This window comes from Vulpes lagopus, chromosome 4, assembly GCF_018345385.1.
Source record: "Vulpes lagopus strain Blue_001 chromosome 4, ASM1834538v1, whole genome shotgun sequence".
In the NCBI taxonomy this organism is placed as follows: Eukaryota; Metazoa; Chordata; class Mammalia; order Carnivora; family Canidae; genus Vulpes; species Vulpes lagopus.
The window spans coordinates 80,182,831-80,208,052 of NC_054827.1; positions in this window are offsets into that span (position 1 = coordinate 80,182,831).

Genomic DNA, 25,222 nt, shown 5'->3' on the forward strand with positions numbered 1-25,222 from the left:
GGATCATCCAGACGAGGTACCATACTTTTTTTTTTTTTTTTTTTTTTTTTAATAATAGCACACTGCATACTGGGTGTAATGCAGGATGCTCGTGTACAAGGCACACATAATTACTGCTATTTTCTGTTGGCTTTTCTGTGAAAGTGACCATTTTCTCTATTATCAATTCATCTAATATTTTAGTAAGAATACCCTTTATTGTTGCTTACTGCTAACCAGGTAGTCCTTGATTATGATTCAATAGACACCTAGGATCCCTAGCAGTTCTTATTTGGAGTCGGCTATTTACTATCATAAATTTTACTGCATGTTCTCTGTGTCCAAGATATATAAAATAGCATTTAGTATCCAAAAAAAAAAAAAAAAAAGAAAAAGAAAAGAAAAGAAAAAAGAAAAAGCTAATGGGGCTTTATTTGTAATGCAGCATATTTTTCTTTACATTATACAGGCCCCCAATGAAATGTGTCCATTTCTACAGAAGGTATTTATCTCAAATATCTACAGTGAGTTCCCTCTGCTCTGACATATACCTCGCCCCCATTGAAGCCAGGAGGATTTTGTTTCCTTACAGTTAAGCATGGCTGTTCTGGGCTCTTTAACTAAATCCACTACCATGAATGAACTTAGAGCAGAAACAGCAAGTACAGCTACATTTAGGCTTATATCAGCATTTCCGTTTAACACATTTTAAAACTACGTTTAAGTAATGTGGAGGTTATGACATGAAGTGACAAAACCAAGCGTGTGAGCTGGATGAAACTATCTTTAGCCAGGCTTCCTGGGCCAATGTGGTGAAGTATATGGGCTAAAGAAGAGGCTCGGCTTTGCCTCTGAATTTTCAGGAGTGTGAAGGCTCTTTTTAAAGTCTTAATATTAAACATATCTTATCTATACACCATAATGGCATCTGTGGCCAGCAAACAAGCCCGTGAAGCTTGAGGAAGTTTCCATCCTAATCCTTTTGATTGCTTCTTGCTGCTTCCTCCCCCTCCCCCGCACCCCCCTCAGTTGCGTGTTGGACTCCATACCACTACAAAATGAAAAGAACAAGCAAACAAGACTTCCTTTGGGGCAATTTCTATGGTTGGTTTTAAGTGAAATATAACTTTTCTGAGCAAAGCTTTGAAATTGGTTTAGTAATTTGGGGCTGGAAAAGAAGTGATCAAGATAGAACCTTTAAAAATCCATTTTATAATGTGATGACCGCTGCAAACAAATGACGAATATATCTACATTTAGCTTATCTGTATACCTATATTTCTATATTCTTATAAAATATAGAAACCTTGATGCAGATACCTGGGGCTCTATATCATTTTAGTTTGGTTATTATTGCTAATATCTTTGGGACACTTACCAATTGTAAATCTATCTTTTTCTGCTCATTTCCAAATTAGTTCCAGAGCTTAAGAGTAAATACATATGTTGCTGTGATATATTGCATTGCCTTTAATGATAAATTATTATATACCATATTCTAAATGTTTTAGTAGACCAATATTTTCCCTGACAATTTTAATGATGTAGTAAAATCAAATAGAATTCTCAAATTGTGTATATTGGGGGCTAAATACCACTAAATATTTTTGTTTTACAGGTTATTTTTTTTAAGAGGTAAAGTTTTCTTTTAAAACTTGGCAAAATAAGTATTTGTTGCTAATCTCATCACTTGTTTTGCCTTAAAGTATATATTAATGATGATTCTGGTTATTTAATATTAATAAGTGCTCTTTTTAAAAAAAGTAGATCTGTATTGGGCTTTACATAGAATGTGAAGATTAGTGTGATTAAGTACTCTGAATTCTTAAATAATCATTTTAACCACTTCTAACAAATTTAAGTTGAATGCTTTTAAAAGTTCTTCTAAAACCATTGTAGGTTTTATTTTGTAAAATCTGCTTCAAAAATTAGTCTACCACTGTGAAAGAATTGCTTTTAATAGAGAGATTGGGGGAAAAAAGAGAAAGGGAGATTTAGGAGGAGAAAAATGTCAAGTGAATCAATATGATTAATTAAATTAAATGTGGATTTATAAAACTCATATTCATAGATTTACACAATATATTCACAGTGACATTTAAAACATGTTTTGAAAATCCCTAAATAAAGTCCCATGTACATGAAGACATTTTTCATCTTTAAGAAAGAAAAAAAAAACTTAACCACATAATAGAATCATATAACTTTACTGCCATCTACTATGCATTTCAGGAGTTTTTTGACAGAAAACCTGGGACAATTTTAATATGTAAAAGTTTTAAAGGAAGTTATATCCATTTTTGCTACTTTCTGAGATGTTGATGCTTAACCCAATAGATAATCTTGACTACTAATGTAACACAAGTAGCTTTACTTGTTTTAAATTCACATCAAGGTCATTTTGATGTTAACCCATTGAGTTTACCTATTTGGTGTTAACCCATTAAGGTCGCTATGCTATTCTACTGGATGACTAAATTGTTTAACTTAACAGGTCAAATATTCCTAAAAACAAACAAGTTAATTTTTATAAGTTGTGAAATATAATGTGGAGGACAGGAGCTGGTTCTTAGGTTTCTGAAATTGTTTTTTAAAAATTCAGGCAATACAAAGATAAAAGTACCTTATACCTATGTATAGAGTTAACATCTATGAATGATAAAAATGACAACAAGGTCATTAGCATGGCACAACACCTAATATAAGAGATTTGGAGAGGATATTTCAGGTTCAGACAGTACTTAATGGTGTGATTTATACGTAAATCAATTTAACTTAAGAAAACTAATAGTCTTTCAGTAGTGATTCTGAATTATTACTTACTTTCTTCCTCAAAGTCTGTTAATGTTGATGGGTTTCTCCCCCAATCCTATGTATTTCATATTAGTATAAAATTTTTTATTCCAGCTTTCATGAAGAGTTTATTATGTTGCTTTCATAAAAATTCAGCCATGGCCCAAGCTATATTAACAAATGACAATTTTTTCCCCGTAAAAAAGGTTCCAAGATAAAGATTTTGCATCACAGAAAAAAAAAATGGAGAAAAATTGAGAGAATACTTTGTTTTCTGTAGTAGCTTGCGACTGATGGTGAAAAACAAGGAAACAAATGTAATTGATAAAACAAACCCCAAAGGAAGTTTCAGGTATCTCAAATAGGGGAATATTTTTAGTTGCAAATAGCTCAGTTTTGTTTCTAGAACCTAAAATATGTATTTCTGCCCCCCCCCCATATCGCTTCCAATTTCAATACTTCAGCCTTATCAAAGTAAACAAGCTATTGTTAGAATAGAAAACCCAGCTAGGTTTGAGGGCTGCTGCCACTTCCCTCTCTTCCTAGCACAATCTGGTGCCAATAGCTTTTGGAAAAGGGAAGAAAGAAAGGTCTGCTACTGTGCTGTGTGGAAGCAAAAGGGCAGAGGGGCATCACTTCAATCTCTTGTCTCTAGTTCTTTCTCTCTCTCTTTTTCTCTCTCCCTCTCCCTCTCTCTCATCTCCAGAGAAAAGAGATGCTCTTCATTCACAAAACAAAACAAGAAAATCTCTATAATTATTTTTGGCTCAGCTCCATTGAAATGCATTCTCCTGGAAGCATCTCTGTTTTAGATTAAAACAATACTTAGAATATTCATTCTCTCCTTTTTCTTTCTCACTCACTGCCCCTGCATGCCACCCCCCCTCCCCCCCCCCCCCCCACTGCTCTTCCCCATCCCACACCATTTTTCTCTTGCTTTCTTATTTCCCATCTTGGTTTCTTTTGCTCTTTGTCACTGCCTTTGGTTCTATTTTTCTCAACCATAACAAACCTAGGCCTCAGAGATGCCCACAAGTGCAACTCAAGATTTCTATGGTCAGTGTCAGCTGTTCAAGACTCAACCTCTTCCAACCAGGAAATTTCCCCAATCCTGTGTCACCCATCATACTGTATGATTGTTGATTTGTGATCTGATGTTTCAAAGTGAAAAATAGATGACTTCTAGCCTTATCCTGTTCAGTAAAATTGGGAATAAAATTTACTTTTTCTCTTCCCTCCAGCCCTCTTCAATACCCAGTCCTCAAAAGACGGATAAAATCTTCATTGTCCTGAGTAGGCGGTAGTTATTGAATTCTAAAGGTAAGGCATGGAAAATTATTATTTAAAAAATCAGATTCCATCATTTAGTCACTGACAAAATTTAGCTCATGAAATCAGAATATATCTCTTAATTTTTTTTTCTATGACCAACTTTACCTTTGATTTTGTTTTCCTTAAGGGCAAAAACTTTTACTGTTTTTCTTCTTGTTAAGGGGAAAAATTAAAGCAAATGGAACACAAAATTCCTGTTTGTGTGTACATATTAGTGAAAGTTATCTGTGCTACGGGATTCTCTTCCTAAACAGTGGGTTCATTTGTACTCCTACTAGAAGGCAAGATTTTTTATTTATAATGACATATTTTGTGGAATTCCAATTTCTTATACCTTTCAGTTCTTGGTGATTGTAGACAAAAGTTGCTGATAAACCTTTCATTGGCAGAGGTAGATCTGATACCTACTTTCATTAACGTTAATGTGTTTTTCTATTTCTCACCTTCTAATTGGAATAATTAATTTGTGCTCATTTCAATTCTTGGTTGTTAGCAAAGGCATCCAACCTTAGTACCTATCACCCATGGAATGTATGTCCTGTTTAGGGGTGCATTCTTGCTCCTCTGAACAATGAATGTTTTGTGTGGATACTGTAATCACATATAAGTAGGAACTAGCCTTCCTGCATTATCTTGACAAACAAAACAAAATCCTGACAGTTGCCCAGATGTGAAATGTCTCTGGGATTTCCTATCTGCCCAATAACACTAAAGTAATCTTGTAAGCATGTATTTAAAAGAGTTTAGAAATCTATTTCTACGCCCTCACAAGAACCCTGATTCCTGAACTCTGATTTACCAAATAGAGAGAAAGAAAAGAAAAAAAAAAAAAAAGGAAAACCACACACACTGCCATTAATTATACTGTAAACATTTAATAAATATTCTTTCTTTCTATCCTTGCCCTTTTCAAAAGGAAAGGTGGTAATTTACATGTGCTATGCCTTTTTCATCTCATTGTTTTCTTTTTTTTCTTCCTGGCTTTCTTTAACTTCTGTAGAAAAGAGGTGGACATGTTTGAGAAGATAGAAATGTTTACCTAGTACATTTTTTTTTATATATATTAAAAAACAGTCTAGGCACCTTGTACTTTGTCTTAGAAGCTTTGTTAAACCACTAGTTCTGGAAGCTGCATTTTAATTACAAAATATTGTAAAAGGAATACAGTAGGAATACACAACCCTTGATTCTGAGCCAAATGAGAGGAAGTTTAATAGCAATGTATGGTTGTAGGAATGGTTATGTTTGGGATCCATATGCATGTTCAACTCACACATTCAGGCAGTGCAATAAAGCAGGGAAAAAACAGCTGATACACAAAAGGGACCGTCTAGACAGTACCCCATCAGTCTGGCTAAATTTGGTGCTGGCATTCCCAGTGGGATTGTAATATAATTGTTCTGGTGTCTGCGTTCATTCCCCCTGTCAAACACCATTCCAAATATATATCCCTCTCCCCCCAACCTTTTTCCTTCCATAAATGTGAAGCCCAAACTGTGCCATGCTAGAGAGGGTGTTAGATGGCCCAACACCAAGAAAATGTTATAATTTAGCAAAATCACATTGTTTAATTCTTTTTTTAAAAAAAAAATCCCTGTCACTTCTTAACTCTGAATAGAATTAATTCCAGTCAAATTTTAATAATTTAAATTAGAACATGGAAAAATTTACATGCAAATACAAATAACCTTGAAATATTGAGCACTTCAGATGAAAGTAAATAGGCCTTTTTACTCTTTTATATTTATTAACCTTTGTTAGAAAATTTAACAGAAATCAGAGATGTGAAAGTGTAATGATGGACATGGATCATAAATTCTAATGAAGAAAAGGCTAATGAAAAAAATGTTAAGCAAAAGCACTGAAAAAAATGCAAATTGTGTATTTTTTCTTTCTTGGGTCTAAAAGTCATAATATTTTTTCTCTCTCACCATCTTTTGAAAGTTAAATTTCTGTTAATTTATATATGAATGATTTGGGGGGAGGGGGGCTTTTTAAAGGAGAAACCAGAAATACTGATTCACTGACTTGTGGCAACTATCAACATTTTCTAAATATTCTGGTTTGAGACATCAGAACATGAAAATCCCTACTTACAGAAAAATAAACTAAAAGGCCTGTCATTAAAATGCATACTTATTGACAAGCATATATTATTGACAAAAATGCTTATGATCTAAAAACTTCCACACTATTGAAATTTAAATGGTCAGATTCTTTTTTTTTTTTTTAAAGAAAAATGCAGATTTTTGGATTGCCATATAAAATAATAACCAGACACACTTACTTTATTTATTTATTTGTTCTGTTCCCAAGTGTCACTTCTGGGCAGTGTTTAGATATTAAAATTGACTAGGAAACAGATTTTTTAAATCTTTTATTTATTTATTTATTTTAGCTCCAAGAAAGATTATCTTGAGAAAGAGGCTGAGCTGTTTTGTTTTGTTAATTATGGGTCTCTATTTGTACTTCTGGAAGTTTTGGAGGTTAGTAATTCTGTTTCGGATCCTATAAACAGAATTCGTCTCCCATCTCAGCAGTTTTGAGAGGCTGGGTAGACTAGGATCCCAAGTGAGTGAAGGAAGTCCACACCCTCATCAGACACCACTCTAACTAGAGCAAATTCCAAGAAAATAGTTCAGGCACTAGATCCTGGTTTTATCCAAGTTTAGGAGGCTGGGAGGCAAGGACACCAACCAAGCCAGGGCTAAGGAGAAATGGCTGTTCCAGGAAGAAGCAAGACCCAGGGCCTCAACCCGCACAAAGACAGAGCACAATTGCACAGAAAATCACCACCAAAGCAATCAGGACATGCTCAGATAACATTTTACAGAAGTCTTAAAAATTCCAATGTGAAAATATAAGATTTCAGGTGTCTTAAAATTCTCACGTGTTAAAAATAAGAGATTGTAGCCTTCCATTTTGAAAAAGCCTGATCTCCAATTTTTCCCCTTCCTTGTATGATTTTTTTCTTCCGGCTTTGCACACGGGGAATGAGAAACACAACATTAAAAAAAAAAAAAAAAAGACAAAATAATAATATTTGAACCGTGGCTGCCTGAAGATGGGGGATTCATTCGCTCGTGATGGGCTTTTATTCACTTGCCTTTTGTACCTTATATGCTGGGAGGAGAGGGGAAGGGAGGCGCGGGCCGGCTGCAGGCCTGCCTGAGAGGAGACAGTGTGGCGACAATCTGAGTTTTATACTCGATTCTCAAACCGCTGGACAATACCCTAGGAGACCTCTTGGGTCTTCAGTGGATTAAGAGGAATGCGTCGCGCCCCGGCTCTTTCCCGCTAACTAGGGGGCCTGGGCCTGAGGGCCCCGGAGCCGGGCTGCTGCGGGCGGGAGGGAGAGGGGAGGCGGGGGGAGGGGGCAGAGGGGAGGGGGCTGGGGGGACAGGGGAGAGGGGAGAAGGGAGGGGGCTGCGGGGACAGGGAGAGGGGAGGCGAGGGGAGGGGAGGGGGCTGCTGCGGGGACAGGGGAGAGGGGAGGCGGGCAGGCCCGGGCTGCGGGGAGAGGGGAGGCGAGGGGAGGGGGCTGCTGCGGGGACAGGGGAGAGGGGAGGCGGGCAGGCCCGGGCTGCGGGGAGAGGGGAGGCGAGGGGAGGGGGCTGCTGCGGGGACAGGGGAGAAGGGAGGGGGCTGCGGGGACAGGGGAGAGGGGAGGCCCGGGCTGCGAGGCCTGCGGGCGGGAGGCGAGGGGGTAGGGGGCTGCTGCGGGGACAGGGGAGAGAGGAGGCGAGGGGAGGGGGCTGCGGGGAGAGGGGAGAGGGGAGGCGTGGCAGGGGGCTGCTGCAGGCTGCGGGGCCTGGGAGCGGGAGGTGGAGGGGAGAGGGGAGAGGGGAGGCGGGCAGGCCGGGGCTGCGGGCAGGAGGCGAGGGCAGGAGACTGCTGCGGGCTGCGGGCGGGAGGCGGAGGGGAGAGGGGAGGCGAGCAGGCCGGGGCTGCGGGGCTGCGGGCTGCGGGGCTGCGGGGCGTGCGGGCGGGGGCTGCGGGCGGGGAGCGGGAGGCGCGCGGCGGGGAGGGGGAGGGGGAGGGGAGGGGTGGGGGAGGGGCGGCGGAGGGGGTGTGGCGTGTGCGGGAGCGTGTGCGCCTGTGCCTGCGCGCGGGGCGGCCCCGACCGGGCGGCGGCGGCGCGGGCCTGGGCTGCGCCGGCTCGTGGCGGGACGGGCAGGCGCCCGGGGCGGCGGGGCCGGGCGTGCGGAGGCGGCGCCGGGGCCTGCTCGGGGCCTGCACCCGGGCGGCCGCGGAGCGGGAGCGGGCCCGCCGCGAGGGGCGGGGGTCTGTCTGCAGCTGCCCCTCACACTGGAATAAAAGAACTTTTTTTTTTTCCAGGGGTAGGGGAGCTGTGAATACCTTTCCCAATAAGAGATGAGGCATATTGAAAACTATATTAAATTACCCTGATTAACAATTTAGCCACGAACAGGGGAGCTTTGGGAGATCTCTATAGGCAGGACTGGGGGCTATTCATGCCAGCAGCTAAGAGGTCGAAAGGTTTCTGAAGTTCACAGGCTCAGAGCCTTTGTTATGCTAACAGACAATCTCAAATCAGCTGCCTAGTGGAGTGTGAAATATAAATGATTCCTTGAGAACTTCCAATAAGTTGTCACTCTTGCTCTCCAAATACCGGGACAGGCTGCTAATTTCTAGCAGGCCCTTTTGCAACATCGCTAGCCCTAAATGAATGCCTTTGTAGTTCAAATAATCTTTTCAAGGGAGCTGTCCTATCATCATAGCCCAAATGCATCTTGGTTTTGACTATTAAATGAAAATCAGGGCTCAGCAGTGCTTGACTTTTCCAAGCGCCCGATGTTTGGGAAGGGTGGTGGCAGCTCTCATGCACAACAAGTTAGCACCCACTGCAGGAGGGCCGGGGCATTAATAACAGCTCGCGGCCCCAGGAGCTACCCCAACTCTCACCCCCCACTCCCTACCAGGAACAATGCTCTGGGAGAGATTTACGTGGCTTCCCTCGGGCTAGACTACCTTCCTCTTTCAACCACACCAACACGTCTCTGATTTATGGACCCCTCTGTCCGAGAGGACAGCCAGCTGACCTGCTAGCATCTGACTGGTCACTCCGAAGCATCAACTTTGGAGATGGATGTATTCCTTCTTCAGGGCAGGCGAGGCCAAGGGGAAGAGGCAAGGTGTGTGTCCAGGCCATGCCCGTAGTATCTGATATCCTTGTGGATATTATTTTATCACTTTCCCATAAGAAGGATACAAACATGGCTTATGATCTTGGGTATGACCCTTGAGTGCGTGCAGATGGGAAGAAGGAGTACTGGCTCTCTGAGTCTGAATTACAAAGCTTTTAAAATAAGGAACCACTCCCCATTCCAAAATCAAGAGAAGTTGGGGGGAATGAGAATGAGAATCTATCTGGGAAAGCCTGTGCCCAAACTAAACATTCTACTAAGAAGGAACAAAGCTAATTTACACAAATAAAGAAAACACGCAAAAGAGAGGACAGAAACCAAGGAAATCAGAAACCCATTTCCATCAGTCTTTACAAAGGAAGGAAGTGAAACCTTGACAGTAATAACTTGAGTCCTAGAAATGTTGATATTTCTGACTCTAGGTCCTCTACTTCTTTGCTGAAATACAAAAAGGCCATGATACCCAGAAGTCTCTGTTTTTTCCAGAGAGAGCAGGTTTGATCTTTGGCAAGAAACAGGGGGGAAAAAAAATCAAATGGGCTGTCTTTCCTGATATATTCCTGAGGTAAGTTTATAAACATATAAACACACAAAGGCAATATATTTTAATACACCCTTAGGTAACTTTATAAATCTGGGTGATACAGCTCTGCAGAAAAACCAAGGGCCTTGATTCCCCTTCATCTTCTTCCTCTAACTACATTTCAAAATATTATACCAAAAATGTTTCGGGCAGTTCACTTTGATTGATATAGAAACTGGTTTAAGTGAACACTTTTTTTCTGCTTTGGGTATACTAAGACTCACCTCTCTATATTAATGTATTAATTACATCTTTAAAAAGTGGTAGTATAACTTACACCAGTTTTGGAATCATCTAGCTTACATGTTTCAATCTTATTATTATTATTATTTTTTAAAAAAAGCCAGGATACAAAATACAATGGTAAAAACTCTGGGATTCAACTCAGAGAATTTGGCCATGAGAATAGGAGAGAGTGTTTAGGAATCAGGTCATTATTTGTCTTTCAAATCCTTATTTGTTTCACCCAGTAAAACAATCTGCAAATAATATTGGCTACAAAAATAACTGACATTGCTTCAGATTACTGACATTAAAGGAGTTTAAAAAAAAAAAAAAGTTTGTGGTTTCTTCTGCCAAATACCAAAATTAGATGATAATTTGTTATCGATCCCCTCACACCCTTTCCAGAGGGACTTAGCATCCTGGTTATCCTTATTTCAGAGATAGCAGAATGACTGGCTTCGGACCCACTTCTAATTACACACAGAAAGGCAACACTGGTAGCTTAAAAGTTCAGCAGATGTGACACAACTTGCTTAGATTTAACTTTTCATCCCCTCTCCATTTAAAAAATTTTAATTAATCTTCAACTGTAAGCAACTACACGTTATTGACACATGCTGGATATTCAAAGGAGAAACACCTTCTCTGTGCTTCCAAATACTTACTTTACCACTTCCAAGTGTCCTCTCTCTTTCCCGTCTTTAACACATCAAAACAGGGAAGAAAGCGCTTTTGTGTTATAACTACAGAGAAAACATTTGAGAATGTGTCAATGCTGTGAATACCAGCACCAGTTTGGGGGTTGGTTTGTTTTTCCCCCTGCCGTGGTATTTCTTTTCCCTTTGCTTTTGCAGTCTTTAAACTCTGGCCACTTTGAGAAAAGCAATGGTTGAAATGAAAAGTTAGGACAAATTGTATTAAACCTGTGTGTCGCCAGAATATGAGCATGATGAAAGCAGTGTTAGGACATTACAGAGCCAGAGCAGCTCTCCACACACAGAAAATTAAAATAAAAAATAAAAGCTGGCCTTCTTTACTTTCTGAAATACTTAAGACCTAAGAGAAAGGGGATTCCTATTTAAAAAAAGAAAAAAAAATGCAAGCAAGTTTCCAGAGTTGCCATTTCTGCAGATTGGGGGTGTCTGAATGCGTGTGTTTGTGTGTGTGCATGTGAGAGTGTGTTTGGGGAGAAGAGAAAGAATGGGAGACGAGGAAGGGCAGATAACTTTACTGACATATTAATTCTTTAGATAGCAGTAAATGAATGGTCCAAATAGACATTTGTTTCCCTTAATAGGTTTTGTACAGGTCTCTTACAAGCTGTGGCATATGCTTCATTTATATGTATATTTATTTAGAAGGATTGAGAAGAATAGGTGTAGTTTGTCTATAGTCGCAGTTATTATTTAAAGTCCAAAGAGGTTACAACTTTTTCCTACCCCAAACACGAATACAAAGGTCTCTTGTATGTGCTTACTGCATTACATTCAAGGCCAATTAAAAATAAAGATAATATTCTAACTCTCCAGCCTGGGGAGGAGAAAAGAGGCTAAAAGGCAAAATGACTCCAAGATGGCTGCCCCTTCCTCCTTCCCCTCCTTACTGCCTGTTTTCCACATAGAAATTAATGTAATATTTTGTTTAGAAATCACATTGTAGGTCATTTGCAAATGAGGCAGCCTCGGAGGCACCCATATCTGCCTAGAATACTCTCACAATGCCATCGAGGTATGGAGAGATTAAAATGCAAACATTCAAATGTATTTAGATTTGTACACAGTAACTGGACTCACATACATTCACACTTGAATGTGTGAGCCACACACACAGCTGCAAATGGAATAAAAGGCCGAAATCCTTCTTAATTCTTAGGACAGAAGGGCAAAGGAGGGCTCCAGGCCACCTCCTTCCTCCCCAAAGGTTCGAAAATGCCCTGTTCCTGGTCTGGATTCGATTTTTTAAAAAAGATATATCTTACTGATGACTCTCTCATTAGGCAGACTTCTAAAGTCTGGGGAGACAAGATTTCCATAAATTATCTCTCTAACTCATCTCACGCTGGTGCAAAATGCAAAGCTAAAATTGTTGTGTGTGTGTGTGTGTGTTTTATTTTTTGCATTTCTTTAAAAAAGAGAGAATACCAGGCTAACCAGTTCCCTAACATGTTAAAGGATTAAGATCTCTAGTAATTACTGCTCTTAATTATAATAAACATATATTCTCAATGATCAAATCCCACCCATAAAGCTAAACTAAAATAATGTTGAGAATAAATAAAAGTATATTTAGGGCTTTATCACAGATTTATAGCAGGTTACTCTCTAGACTGGAGTGCACTAGGCATAGAACAAAGCAAATGGTTTAGTTCCTATAGGAAATATATTAAAGAGGAAAAAAAAAAAGAAAAAAGCCCACAACCCTTTATCTAAAAGCCATCAGGGACAAGCACTCAATACAAGTTAACAAGCAGGAACTGATAAGATAACATTTATATGAGGTCAGAAGTCAAATGCCAGTCAAAGGCTTTTAACCTCTTGGGTCATAAACAGGAATAGTTAAAAGTGAGAGGTAGTTATTTATCGGATTTTAAGGGTATCTGATCATTGCCAGAGAATCACCAATGATGAAACTAATTAGGATTTATAGAAAAAGAACTTTGTAGCTATTCAAAGAAAATTAACCTACAAACCCATAATTCTGCAATTGGTAGAGAGCAAAACAAACAAAAAAACACCCTTCTTTTGAGGGGGGAAGAAATCTAGCAATTTAAACAGAGTTAGTAACAAAATCCCTCTCAGAAACAATAATTTATAGTAAATGTATATATCGATTAATATATGGTAAATGACAGACCTTATAAATTCTGTATCAGCCATCTAACAACAAAAATAAGCATTATAGAATTTATTTGCAATTTTTGTTCTTTTTCTTTCACTCCCCCTTCAGACCTCCTGAATGAGACAGGATATAACTCCGATAACCACAATACTTCTTGCCCTCAGAATGCCGTCATTTACAGATTTAAAAATATATATGTATTCTAATGGCAATTATTTTTAAACATCAGAATATCAAAACTGCTTCATTAAAATTTTATCTTAATCTATCCAGAGAAACAGATGTCTCTTCCTTTATTTACTGTCAGAATATTTTCCTTTGTTTTGATTTTTGTCCTTTTTTGTCTTTTTTTGTAGGTTCCCATTCCAAACAGTTCCTGGTCTCAGAGTCCATGCTGGCTTATATTTTCAAAGCATACCACCCTCCCTTTTTTCTCTTTTGCAATAAAAGAAAGCAGATCTAGATATTTCTTTCTAGAGAGAGAGAGAGAGAGAGAGAGAGAGAGAGGGATGGTCGTTAGGCCTGCTAAGGCCCACTGTTTCTTTAAACAGAGTCCACAATACACTAGGCGAACATTGTGGATTTAAAATGCTTTTAAATATTTATCAGAAGTATTTTATCATCATATTCAAATGACACCTGGAGTGCACTCACCTTTATTGACAATCTCTGTTCTGAAAGTCCATTTGCTTCCTTAAAGCCCCCCAAGCAGAACAAGGACTACCCGTTTTCATTCAGTTAATGTTTAGTAAAAAACCAAGCAACCTTAATCAGCATGCTGATTGCATCGTCAACTAACAAATAATTTACTACTCTGAGCATTGCATTCCATTAAAAGCTCATTAAATTTTCTGTTCTCCAATGGGAGGTTTAGCTTTTGAACTGCATGCTTTTGCTTCGAATGATCATTTATTCCATTTTTGCAAAATGTTGTGTTTTTTTTTTTTTCCTAAAGTATAGGTGAGCATTTCAATACCTCTAGACTGCAGACATATGGAAACACAGTACAGGGTTTGAGAATGTTCCATTTGATTTATAGACTCTCTTTAATAAAAATTCGACATAATCTCTTGCACTTTTAGAAAATCCTGAAATCACCGAGTGTATCTGTGTTATATGTGACCCAAACATAGCCTCAGAAATATTAATACATAATAGAAAATATCAAATCCCTTTTTTTAAAGCTTCGATTTTCCTTTTCCACATATCATAGCTATTGTTATTTCTAGTATTTTTATCCTTGTAAATGGCTGTTTTCTACTGACTCAAAAAGGAACGTGACACCACAAAGATCTTACCATATTTGATGCCAAACTTAATACCTCCCTCCGGTGTATATGTGTGTGTGCATGTTTGGGGGCTAGTTACCCAGAGAAATCCACATTTTGGGGGGTTTATGCATTTTGTACAAACTCACAACCCCCTGAATTATTTTCATGCCTAGACTCAACTAGGAAAGAGTATATTTATTATTTTTAATTTAGGGAAATGTAGGAAAATATCACCCCCAAATTAACATGCATCTTTGGATTGCTAATTGTGCTCATTGCAAATTTGGGTCATTTTGCATGAGTGACTCTAATGTAGGGCTGAGATTGCCACGCAGCGCAGTGGATTCCTGATTCCCCGCGCTAATCCTGAACTCGGTGATTGTGTCAGGTGCAGTTCTGTATGCTCTAGCAGCTGGCTCATCCTCATCAATGCAAATAAGGCAACTCCTACAATCAGAGCCTCGTGAGTGTGAGGCCTGATTGCTGAGGGCAGGCTAAAGCACTACACAGACTCTCACTTTCAAATCACGCTAAGTGACAAGACAACTGCAATGTCCCTCCAGTTCAAAATCAACCTTTTGAAAACAAAACAAGAAGAGGATGGCTACAAAGAAGAGGAAAACCCCAGTGTTTGGGAAATGGACTTGTTTAGATAGGCTTTATTTAGATTCAGAGGTACTCTAAAGTGCATTTCAACAAATAATTCTTTAGCTCCTATTCTGTGCAAGATACTTTGTTCTAAGGGTCGTGGAGGTGCAGAGGTGAGGGAGACACAGTCCCTGCCTTCAGGGAACCCTACTATTTGATGGCAGAAAATCGTAAAGAGGAAGATGATGACATAATTGTTATTAAGATGCAGCCACCGAGATCTCAGATGAAAGCCGTAAGACATATTTTTACAGGAACTACGTAGAGATGGCCTTATGGCGCAGATATCAAGAGCAAGACTTTTGGAAGCTTTGGGTTCGAATCCCAGTTCTGCCACTCACTTGCTTGAGTTCTTTCACCTTTCCCGCAAGCTTAGTGTCCTCCTCTGCAAAGTGGTGGTGAGCAGAAGTACCTACCTCCCAGGTATCTTAGAAGGAACGGAGATTCCATGTATAACGCACTCGCCCCAGTGCTGGGCACGTAGTAAGTGCTCAGTAATGTCAGCTCCGGTGCTTTTTATTTCCTCCCCCACATATAAAGAAGAGGGGAAGATGGACCCCCAAAATAATAACATGCCCCAGTTTGAAAAGCATTTATTTGCTCTGTCTCTAAATTCCCATTTTATATGTAGCACTAACCCCGTGGAAGTGAAAATACTATAAACATGAAAAAGCCCTGCATCTCTCTGGACAACCCCAGCAACTGGGAACGTGAAGGAGAGAGCAAGAAATCCCCGTGCTTTTGCTTTTCTTCCTTTCCAAATACGTGTGCAGGCTTCCCCTGCATTTCAGCCCCACCCTCTTTATTTTACTGCCTAATCTATAAAGGAGGATTAACAGCAGCACGCTGCTTTGGCATAGAGCAGATTCTGGGTGAGGACCTGTAGGTAGAGTCTAATGAATACAATTTTCTAGGACTGTGAGTGCATATTTTTAGCTACATGCTGGGCTCCAGCGTTGGCTCTTGAGACAGATGAACAGATCCTTTGATCAGACTAGGGTGTTGCTCCCAGAAGAACCTTTTTCAGGAAGTAGTTGGGGGAAAAAGTCTTCTGTTTCCCTTGTTCCTAATTTGTACTCTATCGATTCAGATTCCAGGCGACTGGTCCCAGTGAGTTGCCCTACAATGCCGAGATACACCATCGTGGGAAGCAGATGTAGACTAGGGCAGGAACAGCTCCACTTTCTGGCAAAAGAGGATGGCTGGTGCTCAAGCGTGTGGTTGCCATCCTTTGCCCCCTCGGAGAGTAAGCTGGAGGTAGTTAACCTTCCTAGGGGAGGCTGGGCCTAGACAACATCATAGACACCATATCCCCCCTGGGGATACCAAACAATAAAACTGCTTCCTTTGCCAAACAGGAAGAATGGTCTGGAGTTGGATATTAGCAAACAGCGAACCTTATAAAGAAAAAAAGGGGGGGGGGAGAGAAGAAAGAGAAAATGATAGAAGGGAGGAGGGAGGAAAAGAAGACAAAACTACATAAAAAGAAAGCATAAAATCGGGTCTTTTCTGCTTTAGTTTGCCAGCGACAAGGCAACCATCCAGTCTGGTCTTGATTTTCGCCAGGGCCATGGCAAGGATGGGGAGGTGGAGTAGGGGTCTTGAAGCATTGCTAGGTGGGGCAGGGGGGAGGCGCCAGGTCTTGTGGAAATGCTGACTTTAAGACCTTGGCGGTGGGAGAGTGTGAGCAAGATGGTAAGTGATTTGATCTCTTACATTCCTACTCAGGACCCTCTCCTTCTCTTTCTAATAGGATTAACAGATATTTTCCTAAGCAGAAATCAAAATGTGTCAAATCATCTGAGACAGTCAATTTGTTCACAATGCCCACATTCTTGCAGTACGGATGCAGCACTATTCAAAAACAGTTTCATTTCAAGAGATACAATGCAGCAGAGAGGTAAACATTTATCTTCATAATCTTACACTCCTTTCAGACTGCTTAATTTTTCCCAGTGATTTTCCCCTCCTCTTTCACTCCACCCCCAAGCTCTGCTTCAAAACATTTAGTACAAAAAAGACATGACTTCCCCAGAGGATTCGGGTCTCAATGATCCTGATGATGCAACGTGTGCTCTCCATTATTCCTGGGAGCTCCCTGGATATGTTCCTGCATCCTGCCTCGCTGCTTCTGCTGCCCCTGGGTTTGCATCACTCACAGATCCTCCTCAAACACCTGTCCAAGTTACCTCCACCTCTTCCTCCTACCTCATCCCAAGTTAGCAGGACTGCTCCCCCCCTTCAACCCCACCACAGCACTCTTTTCCGTCTCACATTGCTGTTTTTGCTGTTATCACCGTCCCCACCAGCACAGCCCTCTGCAGCTTCTCCTTAAGGAGGCATCAAGTTGCCTTCCTTTGTGCCACCTTAAAACTGCTTGTCCTCCTCCTGCTCCGTTTGAACACAAGGACCAGTGTCACCTTTGGAACAATGAATGAAAGTAGTTAGAGTGGGATTCCAACTTCACATTGTTGGCATTCCTGAAAATCTCGTGCATTTTCATTTCCCCTTCCTCCTTCCTTCTCCTGGAGACCCCATGAGATAGCAGCAATTAGAAGCTCTGAAATGAATAGAAACAATAGCTACTGGTATGTTTTATTCTTAAGGTTTGAATAGTAGACATTTAGCAAGGAGAATAAAGTCTCATTTTCTCTCTTTTTCTTACCATTTGTGTATTCAGTCCACATGTATAGGTAGTTTTTTTGTTTTAAGTGGATTGCTGACAGCATTTTCTGTAATAACATATTTTCCATTGATGTATTTTAGGTGTCTATTTAACCATAATGCTCTATGTGATCATGGTGTCAAAATATAATGAATTGGTCCATTCTACCTTGAAAGCCCTCACCATCCTTTTCCCTTCCCACCTGTTAAAATCCTATTCATCCTGCAGGATCCAGCTCACACCGTATCTCCTCCAGGAAATTGTCCCAGGTCGTCCCCGGAGTATTCTTCTCCCTCCCTTCACTGCTCCCATTTCGGGTGTTTATGCCTCTGCTCTGATTGGAGTCCACTTTGTACTCTAGCCATCACTGATACCTGTCTGTACAATTAGTTAGACTCTGAGGCCTGGAGGACAAAGAACTCGTGTCTTCCTTTCTGGACTCTCTGCCACTCCTACAAGTGTGCCCCATGCAGCCGAAGGGAGCTATCCCTGATAGTGCGGATGACTGCCTGGCCTTCGCAGCCTGAGAAAAGCCCACCAGTTTCTGTTTGGGGTCCTTTTGGAGGAGAGGAACATCGAGCCAGTTTTGGCCCACTCCTCCCACACTGTATTTGACAATGATCCAGAGACTTCCCTACATTAGAATTTTTAATATTTTTTCATCTAAATGTTCATCTTTAGTAAATACATAACTGGATGGGTTGTGAAGTGAGGGAATTAAAAAGTGCTATCTTATATCTGAACAAATAAATCATTTATATTAGCTCTTCTGTTTCTAGGCTGGTTTGGAATTGGCAACACATACTAAGGCATCAGTTCTCTTTGACATCGTGCATTTATTTATTTATTTATTATTTTTTAAGTGCTCTGACGAGTTGTTTACGAAGAGCCAAATGTCAATTAGTATTGGCCTGAAAAGGAGTTGCTGTGCTCCACGTGTTTGTATTTAGTCTTGGAGTCATCCTGATTATTTTGGCTTTTATTCGCACAACGTATTTATCTTCAAAGACTCACCACCACCACACAAAAAAATCCTACTTAGTATTTCAACATTTGCTTAAAACCATACCTTGCTGGCAACCCTATCATTTCAGTATTGAATTTTTTTTCTCCTGATAAGGCAAATGACACTTTAGCCTTAGTTAATGTAAAACAGGAAGGTGTTAATCTCATTTTCAACATGTCAGCTCTTCCAGGTAGAGTATTAATACGCAAGATCTCCTGCTGGCAGGCTCAACAGAATCTTTCTGGCTGTGAAGCAAAGTCCAAACCTGGTAATTTTTGCTTTCCTTTATTGTATGTGTGCAGGTCTGCTTCATTCACTGAAAAGGATATATCAGTAGCTAAATGCGTCTAAAGAAACAAAGAGATGTTTGCAAACTATTGACTTAACTCTGTACTCAGACACCCTGATAGGTTTGTTTTAAAATATTCACACACTACAAACATTTAGCTATGTTTGATAATAAATAGCAACTAGGTAAGGTATATTTTTAAAAGGCCCTCTGAGATCTATCATTTTGCATTAGAGAACTCCAATCCAATGTCACCATTTGCTTTGTTTAATTTGCTTTCTTAAAAACAATAATTGTAAAGATTTAAGCAAGGAGAAGTATAGACTATGTTGCTGGAGGTGTTACAGAATTCCATATCCCACAGGAAAATTTAAATTCTTGATGTAATGTGGAAATCAAACTTTTTATTTTTTTTCTTCAGGGTGTAGAGATGAAAGGAAACAAGGTTTCATAATATTCAGTTGGTGTGGACAGTGTCAAGAAAATGTGTTTCCTACAGAAATGTTCAGGAGTTTTGGGATTTGTCATACTTACTTTATTTCTTGGGACACTATGGGTAATTTTGAAAGGGCAGTTTCAAAACAGGTCAGAGAGAGCAAAAACAAAACAAAAAGTCATTAGCTATAATGAATATAAAAGAGTATAAAAGTAAGCTTTCTTATTGATAAATATGATTAATAGACTTTAAAGAAAATGTCACATGGTTCCAATTTAAGAATTAGAATTGGCAATTAATCTCACATAGGATTAGGATTTTACATGTCTTTAAAAAATCATAGACAAATGGATTACAGATATTAATGAGATATTAGTTCATTTCAACTAAAAATATGGGAGAAGCAGAAAGAATAAAATGGGATCATAGCCCAGGCAAAAAACACAATTGTCTATGGACTAGGTAAATAAAGAGCTGTGGCTGTGGGAGTGGAGAAGACATGGCCCTCAGAGGTGCCCCACCACCAAGGCTTCTCCCAAATGAGGAGAGATTCGAGAGGAGAGATAGTGACAATGATGCCTGAGAGGTTAATTTTTGCTCACGTCCTCCCACTCCTTAGTCACACATTCCTGTTTCATGGCTGGGACAAGTATCATCATCCCCACTTTACAGATGGAGAAACACAGTGCAGAGAAACGGAGACTCTTCTGAGTCTGGCAGAGTTACGTGCAAGCCCCAGGCCCAGCATTCTTCTTCCTTGTTCTTTTACTTTACTTTTTTTTTTTTTTGAGTTTAAGATTGGAGCTTGAAAACTGTGAAAGAAAGGGAAGAAAGATGAACCAAAAGATGTAAAACAAAGAAGGGAAAGTCACTGAGGAATTCCGAGCTGTCAAATCTATCCAGAAAAATAAGGCAGAGAAAAAAGTTAGATGATAAGATCCTTTTCTTTTATTCCTGTCCAAGTTAATAACATGCACAGTGCCTCTTTTTATTCATCTCCTGTCTGTACATATTTTCCCACACACCATTCTATAGTTATATAATTCATTTCCTTGCCCACTGGGTCAATACTTTATCACTTTACCAGTTTCTTTTTGTAATGGCTTTTTTGTACTCCTTGCCAGTGAAAGTGTACCCCCAGAAGAAGAGGATGACAAAAGGCAGGAGAAGGTGGACAGGAAAAGCCTGGTAAGCAGGATCACTGTTAGAGCTACATCTCCATTGTTCCATTTCCCCAGTGGGCATTATTATGCATTTCCCCTTAAGCATGAGGCCATGTTATATTCTGTGTTTAGCTTTTACTAGTTACATGGATGAATTCACTTAAAAATATAGTTCACTGCCACTATGTAACTGATATTTTATATATTGTATCTTCAATCTCTTTCTGGAAATGTAACACACTTATAACCTGTATAATTGGTGTCATTGTTGTCATTTTTATTTTCTCTGAAAACAATTTTGTGAAGTTGTGTCTCCTTGTCCTCAGTTTTGCTGTCTGTGGTTTTGGTTACCCACGTTACCCACGGTGAACCTTAAGTAGTCTGGAAGCAGGTGATCCTCGTCTGACAAATCAGCAGAAGGTCAAAAATAGCCTAACTCTATGGACTTGATGCCTACGTCATTCACCTCACATCATCTCATCATTTGGCATTTTATCATCTCACATCATCACAAGAAGAAGAAGGGTGAGTATAGCACGTTGAGTTATTTTTAGAGAGAGAAAGAGACCACGTTCACATCATTTTTATTACAGTATATTGCTAGAATTGTTCAATTTTATTATCAGTTATTGCTGTTAATCTCTAATTTATAAATCAAATTTTGTCATAGGTATGTATGTATAGGAAAAAACAGTATATACAGGGTTCAGTACTATTTGCAGCTTCAGGCATCTGCTGGGGGACTTGGATCAAACCCCTGCTAACAAGGAGGACTACTTTGCAATTTTAATTAGAAATTTTAAGCCTTGCAGGTTAGCAGGTTTCAGGTAAGATATGGGAATAGTGGGAGAAAATAACCCATGAAAGCAGTTAGATGACTTGCATGGGATCAGACCACTGGCTGAGTCTGAATTAGAAACTTGGACTTTTATTCCAGACTCTGCATCCTACATATTGTTTCCCAAATTCAGTTCTGTCAGTGTAAGTGCTATAGAGGATTGCATTCGAATTCCCTGCTCATGGGCTTATTCTTATATTAGGGTGTGCCCCTGAAAGTTCTAGAAGGAAATTTTTAAAACATCTTTTGGAGGAAGAGAAATTCTAAGTTAAACGACCCCCCAACCCAAACCTTACTAACAACCCTACCATGTATTTGTTACTATTTAATGATATAGATGAGATACAAGCAAATTTTTAGCTATGAGTAGTGAAGAAGAAACCAAAACCGAAATCACTGGTCTTATTTTTCTGCCTGTCAAAATAAGTAGGGATGTAGGCGGTCGAAGAAAAACATGGGCACCAACATATTTTCCTTACTCAAAGCTGTCATCCCCAAATATTCTGCCAGTCAATAAATATTTATTTTTTTTTCAATAAATATTTAATATTCATTTCCAGGCACTTGTGTTAGAGTCCTGAGAGTGAACAAAACAGACACAATACCCACCCTATTGAATGAACTAATTTGGATAACCATTCTATTTCTACTTTCAAAACAGAAGCAGCTTATCAGCCATTCATATTTTGGTATGAATTACTTCAGATGGATAATTCGTTTTCTTGATTCTTTGCTCTAGGTAGATATTCATTAGTAAAGGCTCAGTTTCATTGTTTATGGTGAGGATTGAGGGCAGTAAACTGAGCAAGAACAATCAAAAGTGAGAGAGAATTTTAGAGCATGGAGAATTTTGAGAAGGCATACCAGAATGTGACCCCGGAGTAGAAAGTTTGTGGTTACCTTAGGTTCTGCATTCGTAGAGAAAAGAAGGTAGGAGGGTGACCAAGAAAAGCTCTGTCTCCTTTTTGCCCAAGGATCTTGGTAGCAATTTCTTGACCCACGAACCTGTGGATTGATAAACTTTAGTAGAGAATTCTGGATTTTATCAACCTTGAGTGATATCTGCAAAATATCACCTTCAAGTGATCTCTCACGGTGATAGTTCCAGCCCCAGAAAGCTTAAAAAGGACTATTGTATATTCTTAGACTGTATTGAAAGCTGAGTAATTGGTACTTGAGGTAGGTTTAGAGCAGTTTTCTTGGCATTTTCCATCAACATACCCCCTAAATCATGGTAAAGGAGGGAGTTTGGGTGACAAAATCCCATCAATAGGATGACACAGTTATGGCAGGAAATTAGGGGGGCTGTTGAAAGTAACCCAAAGCAGCAAGTTGGAAATGTCTTTAAAATATTGTGGTTGTTTACCTTGAAAATGTAAGAAATGGTTATATACTATCCCATAATAGGTCTGTGTTTGTTTTACAAGAAAAATGTGCTTGAATTGACTTGCTATTAGTAAAATTGGCTTTCTGGGAAGAAATGTCCTGCTGACTGTGTGGCTTTCAGTTTGCCCACACATGCTTGCACACACATGGGAACATCTAGAGGGTTGCACTAAGGAGGATAAATAATTGTAGTTGGCTGAGCAGTCACAATGTTATGGATTTGGTTGAATTACGCACTCTTCAAATTTGTTTGCGAGGGTGATTACCCATCTCAGGATCACCATCAGTTTCTGAGATTCCAAATTTGTAAGAATTTTCTAATGATCTGCATCTGAATGCCAGTGATATAGATTCAGTTGGTCAGGACAGGTAGAAAATATGGGGTCCAGTCTTCCATGTAAAAAAAAAAACAGCATTATGCACTGGGCAGGTGTAGAAGTGAATCTGGGCCAGTTCTCTGATGGGCTATTGATAGAGTTTTGCTACCCAAAACTTCTTCCTCTGCTGCCAGACAAAGCAGGTTGGGTGTGAAACTATGATGGACGCATATAAAAACTTTTCAATGCTTTGCAAATGCTCCATAGTTTGAGGTTTGGTGTTGGGTAAAGATTAGCTCCCCCTATAGTTTATAGGTGGGGTTTTTTTTGTTTTTTTTGTTTTTTTTTTTTTTTTAGTTTATAGTTTTTAATGGCGCACTTTGCATCTGCACCTATGCCTAGAGCATAGGCATTTGACTTGGGTTCCACTAATTAGTTACAGCCATGTCAGAATTTGAATCAGATGCTAGTGATGCAAAAAAAGATAATTCAGGTTATTTCTCTCCCTCCCTCCTGTAATAGTAACTGGGGCTACAAGATACTAAATGGCATAAAAGAACCAACTTGTCCTTAGCAGCTAGAGTTACTCCTTTATCAAATCAGTTCTGCAACATAATTTTGGTTGCTAGTCTGGAAGCTGAACTCAAGCCTAGCTCTTCAGCTCTTTCAACCGTTCAGTAAGCCGCAAAATAATCTTCTATTAAACTCCTTTTCTGTTTAACCAGCTGAAGTCACCTTTGATTGCTTGCAACTGAAGGCCCTGATGAGAATAGACAGTAATTAGGAGAGATCAACTTTAGGCATAGTGGTCAGGGAGGCCTCTCTGAGGTGACATTTGAACTGGGGCAGGAGGAATGTGGAGGAGCAAGTAGTATGAGTGGCTGGCAGGGGAGAGCTGGAGCTGAGGAACGAAGTGCAAACGCTTCTGTACAGAACTGGGAGTCCAGCAGAGAGCAAACCAAACAAGGGCCCTGCCTTAGGGGAGTTTACCTCTGGTGAGGGTATTTAGACAGTTAAGGGTAGGCAGCTAGCAAGTAGCAGAATTTCAGAATGTGATCAGTTTTATAAAGAAAATGAAAGAGAGTTATAGACTGCAGACAGGGGACCATTTTGGACAGGGTGGGCAGTAAAGGCTTCTCTGAGAAGGTCACGTTCCTCAGAGACGTAGATTTATAACTTAGAGAAAAATCCCTCGAGTACAGTATCAGGACACCCTGTTCAGGGAATGAATTTCATAAGAGTTCTTAAAATAAAAACAAATATTGCAGGGCCATTTCTGCCAAGGTTTGGGATGTTGGGAGAACCCAACAGATATTAAAATGCCTGTAGAGACAAAAGATTTTTAAATGCCAAATGTGATAATCTTTTTGATGATGTCCTCAGCCTTAAACTTGCCAAATACGTGTGACCACATTTTTAGGGAGATAGTTCTTTAACTTATGAATATTCTTTTACAACTACGAATTGGCTTATGTGTTGTTTTGGGTAGTTGCTATGTGAACAAGTACTAAAAACAAAATAGAGAAGACAAAGGCGATGCTGGTTCTTCATCACTTTGTCAGAAGCTCTTCTGGTTTGATGGACTGGGCTGTCAACAATGGAATAAAGCCAGTACTTAACAGAAAGAAACCTCAGCTTCAAGCAGCCGTATTCCAAAATAATCTCTCAGTCAGTGAGTGGAAGTTGCCAGTTTTATGTGAGCATGAAAAATTAATTATCAATGAAAAGGCATTTACTTTTTTTCAAAGTCCATATGTTTATTGACAAATAAATGTTCTTTATCTCCCCAGAGGAAAGAATCACTCTCTAAAATTGTTTAATCAATTTACTGACCTGAGTCAAAGCTTTGGGGAGGAAAAAGAATGTACTTCCTCAGACAGATCCCAGAAAAGACAGAGCATGTAGGTCTTTGCTATATTTGTTTTTCCATAGAGCAATTATCTGGAATACCTTCTCCCTACAAAACCATAAAATTTTTCCAGTAAACCATAAACAGACTTACTGGTAAATATGGCAAATTGACTATATACGTCTATTCTTAATTTCTTCCCAAACCCCAGAAATGGCAGTAAGGTACATATTTAGGAAGCACAAACCAGCAAAGACAGGGAGAACAGAAGAACAGAACAACAGAGAACAAACAAGCAAGCAAACGACCTGGAGGCTAGACAGCGAGTGAATGAGTGGTAGAGAGAACTTAATGGACCTGAGAATACAGATCCCAAAGCTGGCAAGGAGGAAAGTTGTAGACTAACTCAATTTTACAGCAGAGACTGGCAGCACTA